At 45.0% G+C, this 25,537-nt stretch overlaps 1 protein-coding gene across 1 annotated transcript in view; it reads left to right on the forward strand.

Annotated features, from left to right (window-relative positions):
• The window catches only part of LOC147988151 (uncharacterized), a 43,898-nt gene that overhangs the window by 888 nt on the left and 17,473 nt on the right, over positions 1-25,537 (forward strand). The gene's annotated exons all lie outside the window — the stretch shown is intronic.

Here is a 25,537-nt window from a genome sequence, read left to right on the forward strand (position 1 = left end):
TATGGGATCACAAGAATCCCTACTACGGTTGCGGGGCGCGGGGGTCGTGAGAAGAGCGGATCAAATAGATAGCACATAGTTCCTTTATCCAGGTTCGGGCCGCGAGGATGCGTAAAACCCTACTCCTGCTTTGGTGGATTGTATATCAGTGTTCTTGAGCAAGCTATGGGGCGTGAAGAGCTCCAAAAAGCTAAATCTCCCTCCTGGTCGCCTCGAGCCTCCTTTTATAGGAAAGGGGTCGCCACAGTGGCACACAGGAGGTGGAAAGGGTATGGTAATGCGAGTTTATCCCTCGGATTACAGGACAAGGTGCATTTAATGTGCCTCGTTGAGGTGTCCTTGCTTTATCGGGGACGGGGGAGAGCCCCGTCCCGTCCGTCGTTTCTCCCTTTAGCGTTGACACGCGCCCTGGCCAGCGGTGCTTGTGGTGCCATGTAGGCAGGCAAGCAGCTGAGGTGGCGCAGCGGTGGGCCTCCACGAAGATCTGCATGCCGCCACGCGGGTGCCTGCCAAACTGGTTGGGTCGGCAGCTGCATGCGAACGGCGGTGGGGGCGCGACTGGTGCGGGCCTGATGGTGGCCCCACGGGTGCCCTTGGCAAGGGCCTTGCCGGGACCCCGACAAGGGTCTTGCCGCGGTGCTTGCTGTCATCCCCGGCAAGGCTCTTGCCGGGGGCCTTATGGTTCTTCTTGGCTAGAATCCCGCCAAGGGTCATCTCCTTTTTAAGTGGGCATCTGGTCTTGAATGTCTTCACAAAGATCTGCATGCCACCACGGGGATGTATCCCGAATCCTTGCCCCATGGGGGCAGTGGACTAAAGGGTGACCTCGCTCCGTAGGTGTGGGGCGAGCTGCCACGGCAAGGATCTTGCCGGGCTAGCTAAAGTTGTCCCCCGGCAAGGATCTTGCCGGGGGGGTCTGCTCTGTCCCCTTCGCTCTTTGTGGTCTTGGCGTCGTTCCGCTCCTCTTCAGCTTCGGCCTTACCTTGGCTTACCTCCCTTGCCTTGCCCAGTGTGGTGGTGCCCGTGGCTCAGACTGCCCGTGCATAGTTATAGGGGTACAAAAAGTGTACCCCTGTTTTTGTACACCGACACTATCTCACGCGAGTCCTCATGGATGGCGGCAGCAGCCTGAACCTGCTCTATCAGGATACAGTGCGCGGCATCGATCCCTCAAGGATCAAGCCCACAAAACTACCTTTAAAGGAGTCATACCATGTGTAGAGGCCCGCTGTACGGGCTCAATCACACTGGAGGTTGTCTTCGGATCCCTAGACAACTTCTGAAGTGAAGAGTTGATCTTCGATATCATCCCCTTCTGCAGTGGCTATCACGCACTGCTCGGACGAACCGCGTTTGCTCGATTCAATGCGGTGCCACACTATGCTTATCTCAAGCTCAAGATGCCCGGTCTACGCGGTGTCATAACAGCTAATGGAAACACGGAACGCTCCCTCCGTACCTAGGAGCACACCGCGGCCCTGGCAGCGGAAGTACATAGCGGCGTTACCAAGCAGAATCTTAATTCAGCGTCCAAGCTCCTGGACGCTGTCAAACGAATCCGGCTACTCCACAGCATAACAGTCCCGCACGTCAGGAGTTAGACTAACAATCCGGCCTCCGTCTCCTTCCGGGCCAAATGGAGGCATACGTACCACGCGTGCATAGTTACGCACTTAATATACCATGGGCATAGATCAAGGCATAAATAGATCGTGGTCCATAATACGGCTCGACCTCCCCTGGACACACATACTTTCACTTTTTCTTTTTCATCCTTTCCAGGTTTCTTTTCCATAGGCCCTTCCTGACGGCCTGATCATCGGTCCTTTATAAAGATAGATATACAAAGACGGCAAGTAGCATCGACGTATACGGGAATCTCTTGGTGGTCTTTTTGACGATCACCCTACCTGTTTTCAGGACCCGCACGCAGCTCTCCCTTGGTCGTGGCATGTTAAATAGCGCCCTGTTGCTTGTCGCACTACTTGTACAAATACGCCTTGACGTATTAATCAAACTATAATGGAAACAGTTTGCGGCCCAACTTCTATGGCATTAGCTTACGACTTCATTTTTCTAGATAATCTTATCAATTGCACCCGTACACTTTGGTACGCCTTAATTCGCCAGGGGCTTCATTGCGCCCCATACTACGGCAACAAAGTCCGAACACTTTTTTACATTATAGTTCGGCGCCCCGTATTTTGCATTATATGCATTGGTTCCGAATCATGTCTTTGGTCAATAGTTGGGTTGCCCGGCTCCTTTGCTTACTACCTTACGTTCCACTATATCGGCTAGGGTAGTAAAGGGAGAACTACTGCGATTGTGTCCTGGTTTATCCGGATGAGCACCTCAGTAGGGAAAGCCGAAAACTGACTGTCATGATGCGGCGTGAGCCGGTCAGCTGTTCGGAGGTTACAAATCTTTACCCGATCAGGTGTTTACAGTACCCTAGTTCGGACTCACGAATCCTAGGGGTTGCGCCTAAAATTCTATTGTCAAACTCCTATGGCTAGTGAGGGTGATAAAGGCAGATAGTCTGATTGCCTGGTTCATTGCGCTAATCACCTCCTTCAAGGACCAAACCTTTGGATCAAGAGTTTTTAGATTCCATCCCGAACACCCCCGTACTACCTACGTGGGGGATGAAGCCGACGACTGGCCACCTCTCAGATTTAATAAAACAAGCATTATATTACATAGAGGCTTTCTTGCATAATACAGGACGGGATAACATGATTGTATTCATTCCAAAATAATGTCCTTAGCACATTGCTCCGCTACAATGCGGGATCCCTCCAGGACATCATCAAAATACCGCTCGGGTGTGCGGTGCTCCTTGCCAACGGGCGGTCCCTCAGTCGTGAGCTTGACGGCATTCAACTTCGCTCAATACACCATGAGATGAGCGAAGGCCATGCGCGCACCTTCGATGTAGACCGACCGTCTGATTACATCAAGCCGGGGGTAGGCATTGACCAGCCGCTTCACAAGCCCGAAGTAGCTGCTGGGTATGGCTTCGGCAGGCCGCAGCTGGATTATCAAATCCTTCATGGCCAGTTCGGCCACCCTATGTAGTTCGACCAGCTGTTTTAGCTGATCGCTAAAAGGCACCGGATGATCTGGCGCAAGGTATTGCAACCAGAACAGCTTCTCCGTTGAGCTCCCCTCTTCGGCTTGGAAGAATCCGCATCGTCAGAAACACTGCGCGGCAGATCTACAAACGCCCCTGGAGACATCCAAATCCGGGTTAGTAAGAGATAACTCTTCTTCGCATATTTGCTTTGCATAATGAAGGTCTTACCCGCCGTGATTTTCTTGGCCTCTTGGATTTCCTGGAGGGCGCCCTGGGCCTCAACCCGGGCCTCTTATGCGCTTTGGCGGGCCTTATCAAGCTCGGATTCTTGATCCGCAATCTTGCATTCCAAGGACTCGCATTTCTTCACGGCGTTCTGGAGTTCTTGCTGGACCTCCCCGACCCTGGCCTCGTGCTTTTCGCGGACGGGTTGTTCCTCCACCGCTCTCTTCTGGGCTTCTGCCAGCGCGGCCTTGAGGGTCTCCACCTCGGTCGCAGCTCCTACGACATATCATGATGCTGTGATCAAGACGAAACAATTCCTATCTTTCTAGATTTGAATAGGTTGTTGCATACCTTGCTTGTCCTCTAGCTGCTTTTTCACGCGGCCGAGCTCTTCCTCGGTCCGCTCTAGACTCTGCTTCAGTCCAGAAACCTCAGCAGTATGAGAGTTTGCAACCAGTAATGACAACTGCTTATTCATATGGACACATATGGTTCGTCTCCTGCGAAAATTGTTTAATTCTCTGTTCGGCTTTTCTTCTCGAACATAGGACAGTGTTTCAGGGGCTACTATCTATACTATGGCATTCATTTTGCGTAAATTGTGTTTCATACCTCAAAGCCTGTTAGAAGGCTTGTGAAGGTTTTAGTCAGTCCGCTCTTCGTGGACTGAATCTTCTCAATCACCGTATTCCTCAACAATGGAAGCACTTCGCAGCGCTTCACTACAAAAAAAATACACTTCTGTGATGATATGTGTTTGTCACAGTAGGTCACGTTCTCTGTCATGCATGTACATCCATGACAAATTTATGACAGAATCAAGATAGTCATACATGTGCTGTCGTAGAAGTGTTCCATGACATTACCAAAATTATCATCACAGAAATGTCCACTTCCATGACGATAAATCGCGCGTCACAAAAGTGCTTTCGTCAAGGGTGACCGACACGTGGCATCCACCGTAACGGAACGCCGTTAAGCTATCGGGTCCGATTTTGGATCCGATAAACCATTAACAGCCTCGGCCAATGTGGATTTTCCACATGTAAAATCATCATTGGTTGGAGGAAACACGTGTCGGGTCACCGTTGGGACAGATGTCATCCACTCATTGGACCCAAAGCACCTATGATATGTCGACACGTGGTACAGCCCAACAGTGGCCCATAAAGTTTAAACGGGTCGGCCCAACTAAAGACCCAAAATATTTTGCGGACCATAATGGGGACGGCCCAGCTAAAGGCCCACAAGATTTTGCGGACCACAATGGGCCGGCCTAGGTAAAGGCCCACAATATTTTTGCACGCCACAATGGGCCGGCCCAGGTGAAGGCCCACAAGATTTGTGTGGACCATAATGGGCCGGCCCAGCTAAAGGCCCACTAGATTTCGCCGACATTAATGGGTTGGCCCAGCTGTAGGCCCACAAGATTCTGAGGACCCTAGTAGGTCGGCCCATTAACTGGCTGCCATGTTTTGGGCCAAATGCCGACCCATATTTGATCCGTGTTGGAAATATGCCCTAGAGGCAATAATAAATTGGTTATTATTATATTTCCTTGTTCATGATAATCGTTTATTATCCATGCTAGAATTGTATTGATAGGAAACTCAGATACATGTGTGGATACATAGACAACACCATGTCCCTAGTAAGCCTCTAGTTGACTAGCTCGTTGATCAATAGATGGTTACGGTTTCCTAACCATGGACATTGGATGTCATTGATAACAGGATCACATCATTAGGAGAATGATGTGATGGACAAGACCCAATCCTAAGCATAGCACAAGATCGTGTAGTTCGTATGCTCAAGCTTTTCTAATGTCAAGTATCATTTCCATAGACCATGAGATTGTGCAACTCCCGGATACCGTAGGAGTGCTTTGGGTGTGCCAAACGTCACAATGTAACTGGGTGGCTATAAAGGTACACTACGGGTATCTCCGAAAGTGTCTGTTGGGTTGGCACAAATCGAGACTGGGATATGTCACTCCGTGTAAACGGAGAGGTATCTCTAGGCCCACTCGGTAGGACATCATCATAATGTGCACAATGTGATCAAGGAGTTGATCACGGGATGATGTGTTACGAAACGAGTAAATAGACTTGCCGGTAACGAGATTGAACAAGGTATCGGGATACCGACGATCGAATCTCGGGCAAGTATCGTACCGCTAGACAAAGGGAATTGTATACGGGATTGATTAAGTCCTTGACATCGTGGTTCATCCGATGAGATCATCGTGGAACATGTGGGAGCCAACATGGGTATCCAGATCCCGCTGTTGGTTATTGACCGGAGAGTCATCTCGGTCATGTCTGCATGTCTCCCGAACCCGTAGGGTCTACACACTTAAGGTTCGGTGACGCTAGGGTTATAGAGATATTAGTATGCGGTAACCCGAAAGTTGTTCGGAGTCCCGGATGAGATCTTGGACGTCACGAGGAGTTCCGGAATGGTCCGCAGGTAAAGAATTACATATAGGAAGTGCTATTTCGGCCATCGGGACAAGTTTCGGGGTCACCGGTATTGTATCGGGACCACCGGAAGGGTCCCGGGGGTCCACCGGGTGGGGCCACCTGCCCCGGGGGGCCACATGGGCTGTAGGGGATGCGCCTTGGCCTATATGGGCCAAGGGCACCAGCCCCAAGAGGCCCATGCACCAAGAGAAGAGGGAAAAGGAAGAGTCCTAAAGGGGGAAGGCACCTCCGAGGTGCCTTGGGGAGGAGGGACTCCTCCCTGGCCGCGCCCTTCCTTGGAGGAAGGGCCAAAGGCTGCACCCCCCCTCTCCCTTGGCCCTATATATAGTGGGGGGAAGGGAGGGAAACCATACCTGAGCCCTGGCGCCTCCCTCTCCCTGCCATGACATATCTCCCTCCTCCCGCAGCGCTTGGTGAAGCCCTGTTGGAATCCCGCTACTTCCACCACCACGCCGTCGTGCTGCTGGATCTCCATCAACCTCTCCTCCCCCCTTGCTGAATCAAGAAGGAGGAGACGTCGCTGCTCCGTACGTGTGTTGAAAGCGGAAGTGCCGTCCGTTCGGCGCTAGGATCATCGGTGATTTGGATCACGACGAGTACTACTCCATCAACCCCGTTCTCTTGAACGCTTCTGCGCGTGATCTACAAGGGTATGTAGATCCACTCCTCCCTCGTTGCTAGATGACTCCATAGATAGATCTTGGTGACATGTAGGAAAATTTTGAATTTCTGCTACGTTCCTCAACAGTGGCATCATGAGCTAGGTCTATCCGTAGTTTCTATGCACGAGTAGAACACAAAGTAGTTCTGGGCGTTGATTTTGTTCTGTATGCTTTCCGTTACTAGTCTTATCTTGATTCGGCGGCATCGTGGGATGAAGCGGCCCGGACCAACCTTACACGTACGCTTACGTGACACCGGTTCCACCGACTGACATGCACTAGTTGCATTAGGTGGCTGGCGGGTGTCTGTCTCTCCCACTTTAGTCGGATCGGATTCGATGAAAAGGGTCCTTATGAAGGGTAAATAGCAATTGGCATATCACGTTGTGGTTTTTGCATAGGTAAGAAACGTTCTTGCTAGAAACCCATAGCAGCCACATAAAACATGCAAACAACAATTAGAGGACGTCTAACTTGTTTTTGCAGGGTATGCTATGTGATGTGATATGGCCAAAAGGATGTGATGAATGATATATGTGATGTATGAGATTGATCATGTTCTTGTAATAGGAATCACGACTTGCATGTCGATGAGTATGACAACCGGCAGGAGCCATAGGAGTTGTCGTAATTTATTTATGACCTGCGTGTCAACATAAACGTCATGTAATTACTTTACTTTATTGCTAACCGTTAGCTATAGTAGTAGAAGTAATAGTTGACGAGACAACTTCATGAAGACACGATGATGGAGATCATGATGATGGAGATCATGGTGTCATGCCGGTGACGATGATGATCATGGAGCCCCGAAGATGGAGATCAAAAGGAGCAATATGATATTGGCCATATCATGTCACTATTTGATTGCATGTGATGTTTATCATGTTTATACATATTATTTGCTTAGAACGACGGTAGTAAATAAGATGATCCCTCACTAAAATTTCAAGAAGGTGTTCCCCCTAACTGTGCACCGTTGCGACAGTTTGTTGTTTCGAAGCACCATGTGATGATCGGGTGTGATAGATTGTAACGTTCACATACAACGGGTGTAAGACAGATTTACACACGCAAAACACTTAGGTTGACTTGACGAACCTAGCATGTACAGACATGGCCTCGGAACACAAGAGACCGAAAGGTCGAGCATGAGTCGTATGGTAGATACGATCAACATGAAGATGTTCACCGATGATGACTAGTCTGTCTCACGTGATGATCGGACACGGACTAGTTGACTCGGATCATGTAATCACTTAGATGACTAGAGGGATGTCTATCTGAGTGGGAGTTCGTAAGATGAACTTAATTATCCAGAACATAGTCAAAAGGTCTTCGCAAATTATGTCGTAGCTCGCGCTTCAGTTCTACTGTTTAGTTATGTTCCTAGAGAAAATTTAGTTGAAAGTTGATAGTAGCAATTATGCGGACTAGGTCCGTAAACTGAGGATTGTCCTCATTGCTTCATAGAAGGCTTATGTCCTTAATGCACGGCTCAGTGTGCTGAACATCGAACGTTGTCTGTGGATGTTGCGAACATCTGACATACACATTTTGATAACTACGTGATAGTTCAGTTAAACGGTTTAGAGTTGAGGCACCGAAGACGTTTTTGAAACGTCTCGAAACATATAAGATGTTTCGAGGGCTGAAATTGGGATTTCAGGCTCGTGCCCACGTCAAGAGGTATAAGACCTCCGACGATTTTCTTAACCTACAAACTAAGGAGAAAAGCTCAATTGGTGAGCTTGTGCTCAGATTGTTTGAGTACAACAATCATTTGAATCGAGTGGGAGTTGATCTTCCAGATGAGATAGTGATGTTTCTCCGAAGTCATTACCACCAAGCTGCTAGAGCTTCGTGATGAACTATAATGTATCGGGGACATATATGATGATCCTTGAGATATTCACGATGTTTGACACCACAAAAGTAGAAATCAAGAAGGAGCATCAATTGTTGATGGTTGGTGAAACCACTAGTTTCAAGAAGGGCAAGGGCAAGAAGGGATACTTCATGAAACGGCAATTCAGCTGCTGCTCTAGTAAAGAAACCCAAGGTTGAACCCAAACCCGAGACTGAGTGCTTCTGTAATAAGAGGAACAGCCACTGGAGCAGAATTACCCTAGATACTTGGTAGATGAGAAGGCTGGCAAAGTCGATAGAAGTATATTGGATATACATTGTGTTAATGTGTACTTTGCTAGTACTCCTGGTAGCACCAGGGTATTAGATACCGGTTCGGTTGTTAAGTGTTAGTAACTCAAAATAAAAGCTACGGAATAAACGGAGACTAGCCAAAAGGTGAGATGACGATATGTGTTGGAAGTATTTCCATGGTTGATCAAATATCATACGCTCCCTCTACCATCAAGATTGGCGTTTGCGTTGAGCATAGACATGATTGGATTATGTCTATCGCAATACGGTTATTCATTGAAGGAGAGAGTAATGGTTACTCTGTTTATTTGAATAATACCTTCAATGGTCTTACACCTAAAATGAATGGTTTATTGAATCTCGATCATAGTGATACACATGTTCATGCCAAAAGATAGTAATGATAGTACCACCTACTTGTGGCACTGACACGTAAGTCATATCGGTATAAAATGCATGAAGAAGCTCCATGTTGATGGATCTTTGGTCTCACTCGTTTTTGAAAAGTTTGAGGCATGCGAACCATGTCTATTGGTGTATATGCATGAAGAAACTCCATGCAAATGGACCGTTTGGACTCACTTGATTTTGAATCACTTGAGACATGCAAATCATACCACATGGGCAAGATGACTGAAAGCCTCGTTTTCAGTAAAATGGAACTAGAAAGCAACTTGTTGGAAGTAATACATTTTGATGTGTGCAGTCCAATGAGTGCTGAGGCATGTAGTGGATATCATTATGTTCTTACTTCACAGATGATTTGAGTAGATGTTGAGTATATTTACTTGATGAATCACGAGTCTGAATTATTGAAAGGTTCATGTAATTTCAGGGTGAAGTTGAAAGATCGTCGTGACAAGAGGATAAAAGATCTATGATATGATCATAGAGAGGAATATCTGAATTACGAGTTTGGCACAGAATTAAGACATTGTGGAAATTGTTTCACAACTAATACAGCCTGGAACACCATAGTGTGATGGTGTGTCCGAACATTATAACTGCACCCTATTGGATATGATGCATACCATGATGTCTCTTATCAAATTACCACGATAGTTTATGGGTTAGGCAATAGAGGCAACCACATTCACTTTAAATAGGGCACCACGTAATTCCGATGAGATGACACCGTATGAACTATGGTTTAGAGAAACCTAAGCTGTCATTTCTTAAAAGTTTGGGGCTGCGACGCTTATGTGAAAAAGTTTCAAGCTGATAAGCTCGAACCCAAAGCGGATAAATGCATCTTCATAGGACACCCAAAAACAGTTGGGTATACCTCCAGTCTCAGATCTGAAAGCAATAAGGGATTGTTTCTAGAATCGTGTCCTTTCTCGAGGAAAAGTTTCTCTCGAAAGAATTGAGTGGGAGGATGGTGGAGACTTGATGAGGTTATTGAACCGTCTCTTCAACTAGCGTGTGGCAGGGCACAGGGAGTTGTTCCTGTGGCACCTACACCAATTGAAGTGGAAGCTTATGATAGTGATCATGAAACTTCAGATCAAGTCACTACCAAACCTCGTAGGATGACAAGGATGCGTACTACTTCAGAGTGGTACGTAATCCTGTCTTGGAAGTCATGTTGCTAGACAACAATGAACCTACGAGCTATGGAGAAGCGATGGTGGGCCCGGATTCCGATAAATGGCTCGAGGCCATAAAATCCGAGAGAGGATCCATGTATGGAAACAAAGTGTAGACTTTGACAGAACAGCTCGATGGTCATAAGGCTGTTGAGTGCAGATGGATTTTAAAAGGAAGACGGACAATGATGGTAAGTATCACCATTAAGAAAGCTCGACTTGTCGTTAAGATGTCATTAAGAAAGCTCGACAAGTTCAAGGAGTTGACTACGATGAGACTTTCTCACTCATAGCGACGCTAAGAGTCTGTTGGAATTATATTAGCGATTACTGCATTATTTATGAAATCTTGCAGATAGGATATCAAAAACATTGTTTCCTCGACGATTTTCTTGAGGAAAGGTTGTATGTGATACAACTGGAAGGTTTTGTCAATCCTGAAAGATGCTAATAAGTATGCAAAGCTCCAGCAATCCTTCTAAGGACTGGAGTAAGCATCTCGGAGTTGGAATGTATGCTTTGATGATGATCAAAGATTTTGGGTTTATACAAAGTTTATGAGAAACTTGTATTTCCAAAGAAGTGAGTGGGAGCACTATAGAATTTCTGATAAATATATGTTGTTGACATATTGTTGATCAGAAATGACGTAGAATTTCTGGAAAGCATATAGGGTTATTTGGAAAGTATTTTTCAATAGAGAGCCTGGATTAAGCTACTTGAACATTGAGCATCAAGATCTATAAGGATAGATCAAAATTCTTAATGGTACTTTCAAATGAGCACATACCTTGACATGATCTTGAAGGTGTTCAAGATGGACCAGTCAAAGAAGGAGTTCTTGCCTGAGTTGTAAGGTATGAAGTTAAGACTTAAAGCTCGACCACGGCAGAAGAAAGAGGAAGGACGAAGATCGTCCCCTATGCTTTTGTCATAGGCTCTATACGGCATGCCATGCTGAGTACCGCACCTGATGTGTGCCTTGACACATATCTGGCAAGAGGGTACAAAGGTAATCTAGGAGTAGATCACCAGATAGCGGTCTAAATTATCATTAGAGGAATAAGGACATGTTTCTCCATTATGGAGGTAGTAAAAGAGTTCGTCGTAAAGGGTTACGCCGATGCAAACTTTGACACTAATCCAGATTATTTTGAGTAGTAAACTGGATTCGTATAGTAGAACAGTTATTTGGAATAGCTCCAAATAGAACGTGGTAGCTACATCTAGGAGATGCCATAGAGATTTGCGAAGTACATACGGATCTGAATGTTGCAGACCCGTTGACTAAAACCTCTCTCACAAGCAACATGATCAAACCCAGAACTCATTGAGTGTTAATCACATAGTGATGTGAACTAGATTATTGACTCTAGTAAACTCTTGGGTGTTGGTTACATGGCGATGTGACCTGTGAGTGTTGATCACATGGCGATGTGAACTAGATTATTGACTCTAGTGCAAGTGGGAGACTGTTGTAAATTTGCCCTAGAGGCAATAATAAATTGGTTATTATTATATTTCCTTGTTCATGATAATCGTTTATTATCCATGCTAGAATTGTATTGACAGGAAACTTAGATACATGTGTGGATACATAGACAACACCATGTCCCTAGTAAGCCTCTAGTTGACTAGCTCGTTGATCAATAGATGGTTACGGTTTCCTGACCATGGACATTGGATGTCATTGATAACGGGATCACATCATTAGGAGAATGATGTGATGGACAAGACCCAATCCTAAGCATAGCGCAAGATCGTGTAGTTCGTATGCTAAAGCTTTTCTAATGTCAAGTATCATTTCCTTAGACCATGAGATTGTGCAACTCCCGGATACCGTAGGAGTGCTTTGGGTGTGCCAAACGTCACAACTTAACTGGGTGGCTATAAAGGTACACTACGGGTATCTCCGAAAGTGTCTGTTGGGTTGGCACGAATCGAGACTGGGATTTGTCACTCCGTGTAAACGGAGAGGTATCTCTAGGCCCACTCGGTAGGACATCATCATAATGTGCACAATGTGATCAAGGAGTTGATCACGGGATGATGTGTTACGAAACGAGTAAAGAGACTTGCCGGTAACGAGATTGAACAAGGTATCGGGATACCGACGATCGAATCTCGGGCAAGTATCGTACCGCTAGACAAAGGGAATTGTATACGGGATTGATTAAGTCCTTGACATCGTGGTTCATCCGATGAGATCATCGTGGAACATGTGGGAGCCAACATGGGTATCCATATCCCGCTGTTGGTTATTGACCGGAGAGTCATCTCGGTCATGTCTGCATGTCTCCCGAACCCGTAGGGTCTACACACTTAAGGTTCGGTGGCGCTAGGGTTATAGAGATATTAGTATGCGGTAACCCGAAAGTTGTTCGGAGTCCCGGATGAGATCTTGGACGTCACGAGGAGTTCTGGAATGGTCCGCAGGTAAAGAATTACATATAGGAAGTGCTATTTCGGCCATCTTGACAAGTTTCGGGGTCACCGGTATTGTATCGGGACCACCGGAAGGGTCCCGGGGGTCCACCGGGTGGGGCCACCTGCCCCAGGGGGCCACATGGGCTGTAGGGCATGCGCCTTGGCCTATATGGGCCAAGGGCACCAGCCCCAAGAGGCCCATGCACCAAGAGAAGAGGGAAAAGGAAGAGTCCTAAAGGGGGAAGGCACCTCTGAGGTGCCTTGGGGAGGAGGGACTCCTCCCTGACCGCGCCCTTCCTTGGAGGAAGGGCCAAAGGCTGCGCCCCCCCTCTCCATTGGCCCTATATATAGTGGGGGGAAGGGAGGGCAACCATACCTGAGCCTTGGCGCCTCCCTCTCCCTCCTCCCGCAGCGCTTGGCGAAGCCGTGTTGGAATCCCGCTACTTCCACCACCACGCCGTCGTGCTGCTGGATCTCCATCAGCCTCTCCTCCCCCTTGCTGAATCAAGAAGGAGGAGACGTTGCTGCTCCGTACGTGTGTTGAACGCGGAGGTGCCGTCCGTTCGGCGCTAGGATCATCGGTGATTTGGATCACGACGAGTACTACTCCATCAATCCCGTTCTCTTGAATGCTTCCGCGCGCAATCTACAAGGGTATGTAGATCCACTCCTCCCTCGTTGCTAGATGACTCCATAGATAGATCTTGGTGACACGTAGGAAAATTTTGAATTTCTGCTACGTTCCCCAACAATCCGGTCCATTAATGGTCTGCCACGTTTCGGGCCTAATAATGGCCCATATGAGATCCGGCCCGTTAAAAGCCTACCACGTTATGGGCCAAATTACAGCCCAGATCAGTTCCGGCCCTTTAAGAGGCTTTAGGCCAAATTATGGCCCATATCAGATTCGGCCCGTCAACTGGACGCTACGCTTTTGGGCCCATTTGCTAAAGGCCCATTTAGTAATTCGGCCTGATATTTCTTTTCGCCTATTAAGGGCTCATTTAACGTTTCGACCCTATATTAATTCCGGCCTTTTAAAAGCCCGTCATATAGTTGGGCCTAACTACGACACGGTTTGCATCCGGCCTGCTCGCAACAGATAATCTGATTGAGCCAAACAAGGACCGAGACAATTTTGGCCTGTTATAAGCCCATGATTTGATTGGCACATTCATGGGTCGGGGTCTATTTTGGCCTGCTGCTGGCCCGTGAGCTGTTTGGCACGTTTCAGGCCCAACCTACTTTTCAGCCTCCTAAAGGCCCATTGAGTTTTCTTGGGAAAATAGGGCTGGCGGTTTACTCGGCCTATTAAAGGCCCGAATCTACTAGTGGGCCTGCACTTGTTTCGGACCAAGATGATGGGGCCCATGATTCGGATCATACATGGTGATTTGCATGACGACCCAATTATGTACCCTAATTTTATGTTTTGGCCGGTTTACTGCGAAGACAGGATATATATACAATAAAATAACTGCAGCATCGTGAATAAGAAAAAAACCTATACTATACAATAAATAAATTACGGCATATTACATCCACCGGGCATGAAAGTTCGCCACTATGATAATAAAGCACAAGCAGACAGCAGATTACATACACTGGGCATCAAAGATCGCCACCAGTGCAACTAAACACGCCGACAAAATAATATACAAAACCGACAGCCCTTCAATAGAGTTCACGAAAGGATAGCCCTGTTCAGGAGCTGCAGCGCAAGCAGCTGAGCAAGCTGGTGAGATTGCACTTGTTCGACACTTATATCCTCCTCACTCTGAAAGATAAACAAGCAGACAGATGACAGGTTTTGCACACACAAGTATGAGTGCTGACAATTCATCACATTTCTTACTGACGAATAAAGTGACACAGTTTAAAATAGCATTAACACAATATGGTATTGTTCAGGTCAAGACATGGCAGGAAATGACATTGTGAAGGAGTTGGCAGCTTCACGACACCACTGGATTACAGATCAAGAACTCATAAGTATTAATGGTTAGTGTGCTGTCAATTTATCCCATTTCAGATTGGCAAAATAAGATCACTTGCTCTGTATAGTTTAATTTACATGGTATGAAGAAGGAACTTGGTTGTACAACTGAAAACTTAAATTAAGAAGGACAAACTTTTGTTTATGAACTGGAGTACATAATAAACTTTCAACATGCAATTTGATGCAAACACCAAAAATAAACAGCTATTGCAGTCATGCCTAACCAAATATACACAACAAAGTTTGAAGGCTTGAGAAGGACAAACTTACATTATTGGTGAAGGCAGGCTCTATAAAGCCCTTGTCCACTCTAATGGGGGGTGCAATTCAAGAAGTTTACCACAGAATCTTCTTCATAAGCATTGCCTTTATTCTACATTTTGTTAAGAATAAATATAGATGTGACAATATGAGAAAAAATGATGAATATTTAAGATAAGATGAAGAATGATGCTACATAACCAAGTAGATATAAATGTAAGTACAGCGATATAGGAAAAAGGTACAGCCAAGAGCAATGCAGAGCTAAACTTCTTCAGTACCATCGGTGCTATCCAACCTTACAGTAAGAGTAAATATAGATCTTATGTGTAGAAAATGGAGGGCAAAGGAAAATAAGTTGCAGAGTGATGGTACATGAACAACTACCTGTCAATATAAGTACACTGATAAAGGACAGCTGGTACTTACAAGAACAATGTAGAGCTAAACAATTTCATTGGCATTGGATATATTCTACACTAATGTAACCATTCATACAGATCAGATAATCTGGAGCGAACAATTGATAAGCAAGCTATCATGCATACTGCTGTCACATAATGAACCAGGTATGTATGCAAGTACAGTGATACAGGACAACAGGTACTAACAAGAGCAAAACAGTGAGCATCATATTTGGGATATCCTGTCATTCTTTTCAAACCGGAATTCTTTTTCGAGCAGATTTCCTGCAAAAAAGATTCGTAAGGCACATGCGGAAAAGTAGAACTTCAATTTGTCATGCGATATCATAAATAGTACCTCATCCTCGGAACGAGACCAGTTCATAACAAGGTTTTTTCCATTCAGTGTCTTCTAAATTTAGCATAGGAGACTCAACCAGAAATTCATTTATAGACTTGCCATCAAATTTTGATTTCCTCAAGTAACGCCAATACTTCTATAATGCTTCCATGAAAAGCGCAAGCAAGCTTTGTTCGTCATGATTATCCAGATTATATGCACGTAGTCCCTATCAACATTGAAAGCTTTGTCTTCACTATAATCTTCCAATGATGGGATTATATGCACGTAGTCCCTATCAACATTGAAAGCTTTGTCTTTTAAACGTGGAACTAGCGGAGTGACCCGCATATTTGCGCGGCTAGATTTGTTATGATTATATTATTTATTTTAATTTATGAATTTAGATATTTGTTTCGACATGAGGTGCATATTTATAATATAGAAGCATATACCACAGTAATGTACATCTTTGGGGAACCTTATTGGACTTCAATGGAAATATTTCTATCAAGCGTACTAAGTTGTTGGTTAAGACCTTTGCTAAGTAGGCGATGTGGTCACCGCGATCAACAGATATTCCTTCTATGTTATCATTTTGGCTATTGCACTTGTCTTCATCTATTGGTGATTACTTTTTCATAAAAGGCTGGAGATCAGAATATGTAATCATTGATGTATATTGGTGTGAAATTACGGACATTCTCATCCACTAACTATTAGTAATAACTTGATTCATCATGATTTGTTTCTTCCAAGCATCGAGGTTGCACCGAGAACATCGTTTTTCTACTTTCGTGTTGTATTCTCGCTTGCCCACGTAGTACACTGACACCAATTTGATTATTATTCTCACTCAGTGCCAGGCAAGTTATGTAGTTGATCCTCACAAAACTTCACTTTTTCCCAAATGACTTCTTCTCTATCACTTTTGGCAAATGTGAACTTGCCAATGACTCCAGACTGATCGTGCATTTGCCACTTTTTGTCGGTGTTATAAACACATTTATCTTTTATAAGGACTTGTGGAATCGTGCATATTTATAAGTCTACCTAAAACACATATTACACATGAGGCATCTTACATTGGCATTGGTCATGTTTCATTGCATTGGTGTAACATCTTCTAAGAAAAGCTTTAAAACATATTGTCGCATAATTTTTTAAATCAGCCACTGCATGTTTACTCATGTGCCTTCTAGATGCTTCACTTGGTCCTTCCCGTGACCTTTTTCATGAAGTATACTTAATTTTATACGAATTTTGAGTTTGCTAACCACATGTACCATGCGGTTCATGAGGAATACTTAATGTAAATTGAATCATTTTCATGCCTTATCTGATCTTTGTAATTCGAACCATTGTAATGATTTAGCAAAAAAAAGCAAGAATGGAAATTTAAATAGTAGCACTTGCATATTGTCCGTCTGTGGTTTTTATAGAAAACATCATATTGTAGACATAATTTATATTATCTAACATCATTTCTTTAAGAGAAGGAGAACATCATATTGTAAGCATAGTTTACTATATCAGACAAAACTTTTTTTAATAACTTTGCTGCACTCTCTTTTGTATGTATATGTACACGTCTATTTTCAATCAGCGCATATAGTCTGTTGTTTGGTCCGTGTGATCCCGCGGCGGCCATCGGCGCGACGCAAGCTGCACCAGCCATATAATCTCACGCTGAGCTTAATGTTTGTTTGAGTGATGCTGTGAGCGGGGCGTCCGGCTGATTGGCCGGCTGGCAGCATGTTTCGCGTCTACGCTATATCATTTTGTTCCCCTACAACACTGGGTAAAGAGTTTTTTTTTATCTCAGCATGAATCACTAAAGCTGGAGTGTGGAATATTTTTATATTTTATGAACGCAGAAGGAAGAGTTCGAGCTGATTTTCTTTTTTGCTGAAATCAGCATGTGAATTCTTCCCCAACACTCGTCCTTTCATTTGTGGGAACTACATTTTTTTTATGGATGCTCCGACTCATCTCCTTGTATTTTAAACAGGACTCTTCATTAATTATTGGCTGGGTCCTCCGATTCCTCCTGGTCCTTGTGTTTGACATGGAGCAGGACACTTCATTGTTTTTCCTGGTGCTCCGACTCCTCCCTGTGTACATTCCTTTTTTATTTGGGGTGCCGTGCTTTGCAATATCAATATAGCAATGTAGTTTTTTTTTAGGAAACGTAGGCTTATATCCACGTGACATGTTACACTGTTTGTACATGATAATATTTATATATGTAACGCTGTATCTTCTATATCGTAGCCGTTAATTTCTAATATTGACGGTCATGATAATTTAAGTTATGTGGACAAACGTGATAGCAAGAAAGTCAAATTGCTAAAACGATGTCGCCTGAAGTATTTTTAAGTTTCAACTGCTTTTTGTTTTATTTTGTGAGGAATTGCTTTTTGGTTGAATGATGTTTTGGTTACTTCATGTAAAATTCCAGTCACTTATGTTAAACTCGGTCCTCATTTGCGAGTTCTGATTACTTTTGAAAATTTTAAATATGTAATAACTTTGCGTTCATCAATTTTTCCTCACATTATAATTTTTTAAAATCACAACCTTACATTATACTTTTGATTCACTTCCAACCATCACCATTTCATTATGTCTAATCTATGTAGTTAATGATATATTAATATGTCTCCACAAAAAATGATATATTATTATATGTCAGATAGAATTAGAAAATAAAACTTACTAACCCTTGCTGGATTTCTTCTTTAGCTCTGTGTCCTAGCATGGTATGTTCAAACCAAGCACATGAAAACAAATTGTATGTAAATAGTTTTTTGTGTGGGAAAAATGTACATCAATGCATATAAAAATGGTTGCTTGCCATTGTATGAGTAGGTGTGCCGGCATCACAGGCTGTATGCATTTGTCACGTGCTAGCATCATTGGCATGTAACTGTTATGCCCTCAATCCACCCGTAGTCACAGGATCATATTTGATGCATTGATCCATATCATGTTTTCGATCGTACATGCACTCCCAAATGTATGGTGGACAGTTTTTGTGAGTGTGTCGCGTTAAGCGTTTGCTGAGTCAGTATGTCTTTTTTTTTGAACAACATATGGATGCTTTTTATACGTCAAGTTATGCTTTTTATACGATTTATAATTTAAGGTGGTGTATGGTAATCAGTCTTGCCGGAGAGATTAGATTTGTATTTCTATTAGTACTCCTCGTGTGAACCGATAGAGTATTGGCCATGTAGGACACCTCATGCACGTCAGCAGATTCCTTTGAGTCCTTGTGCATCAAACATATATCTTCCATACATGTACACGACCATATACGTGACAATCAAATGGGACAGACTTCTTCTTGCAGACTTTTTATACTTTTTTTAAATGCAGACGTTTTATACCTTTCCGTATATATATGTACCATATATATGTGTACACGTGACCGTCATTATGCTGGTACATAAACATTAGCATGTTACTTAATTTTTTTAAATCTCAGCCATTATTATTCTAATCTAACGGTGGAAATATTATTAGCATATGTGGATTAATGTAATGGCTTGTTTGCCTATTGTTTTAAGTATATAATAGATAACTAGAATGAGTTTTCAATCTGCAGGAATTGACCGTCTCTGAAGTTGGGATATGTCTTCGGCCGGTGGACTTGCTGTAGTTTTGCTGGAGTGGGATTTTTCTGTGGTACGGCTGTTGCTATGGCAACTGAAATCGGCATACCTTTTGCTGGAGTGCAGGTCCTGTGTGGTGGGGCTAGTGGTGTGGCCAGTGAAGTATGGGTACAGTCTACTGAAGTTGGGATAAGTGGGGTGCCGTCTGATTTCTCCGGCACAACCACGTTTTTCAAGGATTTTGCTAGTGCTCCTTCAGGTTCGGCAATCACCCTCTTCCTTTTTGATGTATGATGCACAAGAATAGCATTTGAATGGAAAAACATGGTATGATGACAGATGTAATATGTATTGATAATGGATGGGCATGACATCTCGACATATATGATGGCACCAAAGTAGAAGAAATGCAAGACAACATATGCAAGATACGCGCAATCAATAAAACCTTGCCAAATTAGAGCAGGCACCTTGATGGGTGAACATGATAGGCCATCTGCCTTTGACTCCTCGAGGTTAGAATAGTCATTAGGATCATATCTGAACAAGAATCTACCGGTGGGGAGCGTATGAGTTTCATTGCATCCAGAATGACACTCAATGCCTTGGTGCCAATTTTGTAAGTCATTGCAGTGTTCCACAATATTCTTCTGATGCGCGGATTCTGATACTCACTGTAATTACGTATAATATCTGAGAATCATGAAAACATAAATAGTTGTGAGATTATGTTTGTAATGCAGAGTATATTCTAATATAGGGGCGCCCTTCTAAATACTTGTGTGCTATCACTGGATTCTGATGAGAGAGCTCATGTGTGCTGTAATATGGTGCGTGCATTTATATAATCTGGCACAAGTACACAAAAAATAGGCTCCAGAAGTAAAGATAGTTGGCAGATAATAGGTTCAAAATATACTGGATGGAGAGGTTATTGCCAAACCATGATAACAAGAGCACACAGAAACTAGGAAGATCATAGTGTACATAAAAGGGGTACATCATAACCACGATATATAAATCGGGAAAGTGGAACTGGCTTGAAAATACGGTGTTGTATTGCCGCTAGTAATTGAAAGCCTATTGATCAAGTACATGCTAGCTCTATCAGCTGTTGACTGCAGATGTCCCTGCTCCCCTTCCTGACAAGGAACATACTTTACATACTAAATACAGAATAACAAAAGAGGAACATGTTAAAGAATAGAAGAGGAAGCATATTCTTGAGGTTCCGCTTAATTGCATACAATGTTGGTTGCCCACTCATGATGAATAACAGCGCCCAAAGAAATGCAATTCCATGCTATCTCTCTATATGTGGCAATTTTGAACAAGAGTCATTAGGATCATATTCTGAACAAGAGTCAACAGGTGGTGAGCGTATGAGTTTCATTGCATCCAGAATGGCACTCAATGCCTTGGTGCCAATTTTGTAAGTCATTGCGGTGTTTAGCTTCAAGAGCGGACTGCTGCTAGTGCGACACAAAGTAGCTACACAGATCATAGTGTAGGTATAACAGGAAAACCATAAGCATCAGAGTAAAATAAGCAAAGTGGAACTTGCTGGAATATATGTGATAGTATTGCTAGTACGGCTAGAAAGGCTTCGGATACCAGCTCTCTTGAACTGAAGGTGCGGTACTATTAATATCAGTGTAACTCTCAAAGGCGACACAGGTCCCCGCATTTTCTTGCTATTCTTATAAGATTCAAGTGGGCAGGCCACTACAAATCCTATTCCCATGTTTACAAAATCCTACAAATCAAAGAGGCCCGACGAGTTCAAACTGTCCATACCAACCGACCATATAGACCTCTACGCTGCAAATGTCCCTGCTCATATTCACTACAAGGAACATATTGTTCTACTATCATACTCCCTCCGTTCCAAAATATAAGTCTTGGTAGAGATTTCCACTATGGATCACATATAGATGTATCCAGATACATTTTAGAGTGTAGATTCACTCATTTTGCTCCATATGTAGTCCATGGTGGAATCTATACAAAGACTTGTATTTAGGAACGGAGAGAGTACTTATTAAAGAAGAACGGAAGAGGAACATGGTAAAGAAGAGCTAGCAGATTTTGGATAATAAATGTTCGTTGCGCAGTGCCCACACATGATGAACCAGAGCGCATTAAGAAAGCAACTCCCTGTTGTCTCTCTATATGTGGTGCACGTGCTTTTTCGAAAGTAAAGTAGGAACATTAGCTGACCAATTAAATGTTATCTGTTTTAGTAATATCAGCATCATATCAGATTCGTACTTGAGCAACAAGTTTGGAATTATGAGTGGCACGTTGTTTAGCTTGATGGATTCAGGAGCAGTGCTAAGCAGGTACGATGATGGTACTGAATATAAAGGCATGCATGTTTGCATTTGGGTCAGTGGACCATTTCAGGTTGTTCGATGAAGATCCTACGTCTCCTAACCCTTCTTCTTCCTCGTATCTGATTCTTCCCATACAGAACACCGCACGAGCCACCGGCTGGACCATCGGCCCCCACCGCCTGTGTTCCTTCCCCACCACCACCCCCACCCCCGCCCCCACCCGCGTCGATTTTTCTTCATTTGGCGAGGCCCCACCACCGGCCCCCACCCCAACAACCAAAGTCCCCACCCGAGCCCCTTCGTTCGCACCGGCGAACTCCGGGCGAGCTCTGAAAAATCGACTGACCCAATTTTGAAATTTAGTCTACTGTGATTTAACTAGTGTGGAATATAAAAGGGGAAAACCATAAGCATTGGGAGTATAGTGTTGAGTGTGCCATGGCGGATCTGAAGGTGCAAACCGGAGTAGCAAGTAAGTGATGGGCAAGAAATCAGAGTAAAGCAGTAGCGATCTAATTTCCTGCTGCGATAAATAAGTTGAGCAGATACAAAAGAGTACCGCCTCTGGTGCGGCGCTGTGTATGCATCTGCTGAGAATTTGACGGTGCTGCAGTAGCGATGGCTGTCGACGGCGTGGAAGCAGATCTAGGAGGGTAGACGGTGGCGGCGGGGCGCAGTGGACGAGACGATCGTAGGAGCGGCGCCGACAATGTGGACGACGGCGGGTATGAAGCGAGAGGACGGGATGCCAGGATCCCGGTCCGAAGCCGTGGATGAGAGAGGTCGATCTCTTGTAATGGATGGCGGCGTCGGGGTATCAGCTCCGGCATGGTGGAGGAGGACGGTGGTGGATGGGGTGGCAGATGGAGGAGGCTGGGGTGGCAGACGGAGGAGGCTGGGGTGGAGAGGGTGTTTTGGCGCCCACGGAGAACGAATGGGGAAATGGAGGTGGAGAGGAAGGGGGAACCATGTCTTCAGGGCACGCTTGTCTCAAATGCGAGGAAATTTACAAACTTAGCCCCCGTTTCAAATTTCCTACATCACAACAATATTAGTCGGTTGGGGATAGGACGGTAATCTCGCATACACCGAATATTTGCCAACGAGAGTTTGTTTTTGGCGCCCACCATGCATGAATCGGGGAGGGAGTCGATTTCGGCCGAGGACACACTGTGTTTTGGCGCCCATCGTGTATGAATCCGGGTGAGAGGCAGTTATGTCACGTTCGAGTGAAATTACAAACCTACCCCTATCGAAACCTATAGAAATCGAGCACATAGGCTTTGCATGGCAGGGATAGGCAATAGTAATTTCCATCTCGCAGATTTTGGTTTCGGCCGGTTACTGCGACTTTCCTCGCTTTGCTCAAATTTGCAGAGTGCACGTTTACGTGCTAACTCAATTCGAATCCCGTTTGTATTCTATTTTTTCGGGTGGGATCCATTTTCGATTGGAATAAAATTGTATATCACTACTGGAATCAGCTACTTTGCCATCTGCCAGCTCTTTGCCATTAGCTACCTGAAAGCAGACGGCAAAGAACAGGCTGATGGCAAAGAAATCCTTTGCCATCAGCCTGTTCTTTGCCGTTTGCTAGCTAACGGCAAAGAATCTTTGTCGTCCGCTAGCAGACAGCAAAGAGGGAGGGGGACCCACTGAGGAGCTGGTTAAAAAAACTTAACGGCCACCCTCTTTGCCGTCCGCTAGCGGACGGCAAAGATTAAACCTATCTAGCTAACGACCGGGCGCGCCCCACCCCCCCTCTCTCTCTGTTTCCCTCCCACACACGCGCGCCGCCGCCCCCACCACTCGCTGCCGCCCGGTCGCACCACCGCCCCGCCGCCCCACCGTCCCCCTGCCCCGTCGCCCCACCGCGCCGTCGCCCCGGCCCACCCCCCCCGTCTTGGCACCGCCGCGCCCAGGCCCCCCGACGACCCGGCCCCCCCGAGCCCCACCGCCCCGGGCGCCGTCGCTCCACCGGCCGCCCGCCCCGTCGCCCCCGCCGCGCCCCGGCCCCCCCGCGCCCCACCGCCCTGGGACCGGTGCCGCCGCCCCAGGCCGCCCCGCCCCCCTCCTCCACCGGCCCAGGTGAGCTCTACCTCTCCTTTTTTCTGTTTTTTAGTTTTAGGTATATGTTTAGTTTAGATTTAGTTTTAGTTTTAGTTTTAGGTTTAGTTTTAGGTTTAAGTTTAGTTTTAGTTTAGTTTTAGGTTTAGATTTAGTTTTTTCCTTTTTTTTCTTCTGCTTTTTTAGTTCTAGGTTTATGTTTAGATTAGATTTAGGTTTAGTTTTAGGTTTAGTTCAGTTTTAGGAAAGAAAAAGAAGAAGAAGAAAAAACAGGAGAGGAGGAGAAGAAGAAGAGGAAAAAGGAAAGGAAGAAGAAGAAGAGGAGGAGGAGAAGAAAAAAGAAGAAGAGGAAGAAGAAGAAGAAAAAAACAGGAGAGAAGGAGAAGAAGAAGAGGAAAAAGGAAAGGAAGAAGAAGAAGAGGAGGAGGAGAAGAAAAAAGAAGAAGAGGAAGAAGAAGAAGAAAAAAACAGGACAGGAGGAGAAGAAGAAGAGGAAAAAGGAAAGGAAGAAGAAGTAGAGGAGGAGGAGAAGAAAAAAGAAGAAGAGGGAGAAGAAGAAGAAAAAAACAGGAGAGGAGGAGAAGAAGAAGAGGAAAAAGGAAAGGAGGAAGAAGAAGAAGAAGAAGAAGAAGAAGAAGAAGAAGAAGGAAAAAAAAGGAAGAAAAGGAAGAAAAGGAAGAAGAGGAAGAAGAGGAAGAAGAAGAAAAGGAAAAAAACCCGACCCGGCACCCCGACACGACACCCCGACCCCGAGACCCCGACCCCGACACCCCGACCCCGACCCCGACCCCGACCCCGACCCCGACACCCCGACCCCGACACCCCGACCCCGACCCCGACACCACACCCCGACCCCGAAACAACACCCCAACACCGACACGGCACTACCCCGACATCGACACGACACCCCGACACCCCGACCCCGAAACAGCACCCCGACCCCCACATGGCACCCCGACACCGACAGGACACCCCGACCACCGACACCTCCCGAAAAGGTGTTCTTTGGCCTTCCAGAGGCCGACGGGGTCATATATTTGTGAATTATTAGTTAGGTCATATATTTTTCGATTTTGTTATGAAAAACATCATATATAATTGTGTTGATCGTGTAGTTTTAAATGTGCAGTTGTTTCATCGCTGCGAGGTTTGGTGTTCGACGACCTCGCCATGCGTTTGACGAGCTCTGCCCCTTCGTTCGTGGGTGAGCACAAATGACAAGTCCTCCTCCCCCATTAATTATTTGATCTATTCTGATGAAACTTGATAGCTAGCTATATATGTGTCTTGAATCATCAGTATGCGTAACCAATATGTGTCTCCCGTTCGAAAGCGTCATAGTTATAAATATGCATGCATTTGCATATTTATAACCTTGATTCTTTCGAATTGTCCAACGCTATCCATGGACATCCCGAGTATGTGTAGATTGGGTTCGTTTTCCCATATGCTTTGCTCCGGATCCGACGCATATATTTCGTCAGTGCCTCCCCTGTTGTTCTCCACGTACACATCCTCTCTGTTTATTGCAGAGACGTGTATCAGGAGAACAGCGGGGAGGTGCTGCCGAAATTTTGCGTCGGATCCGGAGCATAGCATGGGAAAATGAACCCAATCTACACATACACGGGTGGGATTAGGACCTATCATTACCTATTAGAGTGTAGGTTGCATGGACGTAATAAAATTGACAAAGTAGATCAACTGATGAATATATACATGGTGAATTACATATATAATTGTTGTGTGCCCAGTAGCTCTGAAAGTCAAGATGAGTGACCGTGCGTGGATGTATACCGGTCACACTGGTCAGAACAAATGGAGCGCTGAATGGTTCACAAAAACTAAGGGGTTTGTGCAAGCCACATTTGCAAATGGCCAAAAG

Source organism: Triticum urartu, chromosome 1A (genome assembly GCF_056163025.1).
Source record: "Triticum urartu cultivar PI428250 chromosome 1A, HENAU_Tu73, whole genome shotgun sequence".
Taxonomy (NCBI): domain Eukaryota; kingdom Viridiplantae; phylum Streptophyta; class Magnoliopsida; order Poales; family Poaceae; genus Triticum; species Triticum urartu.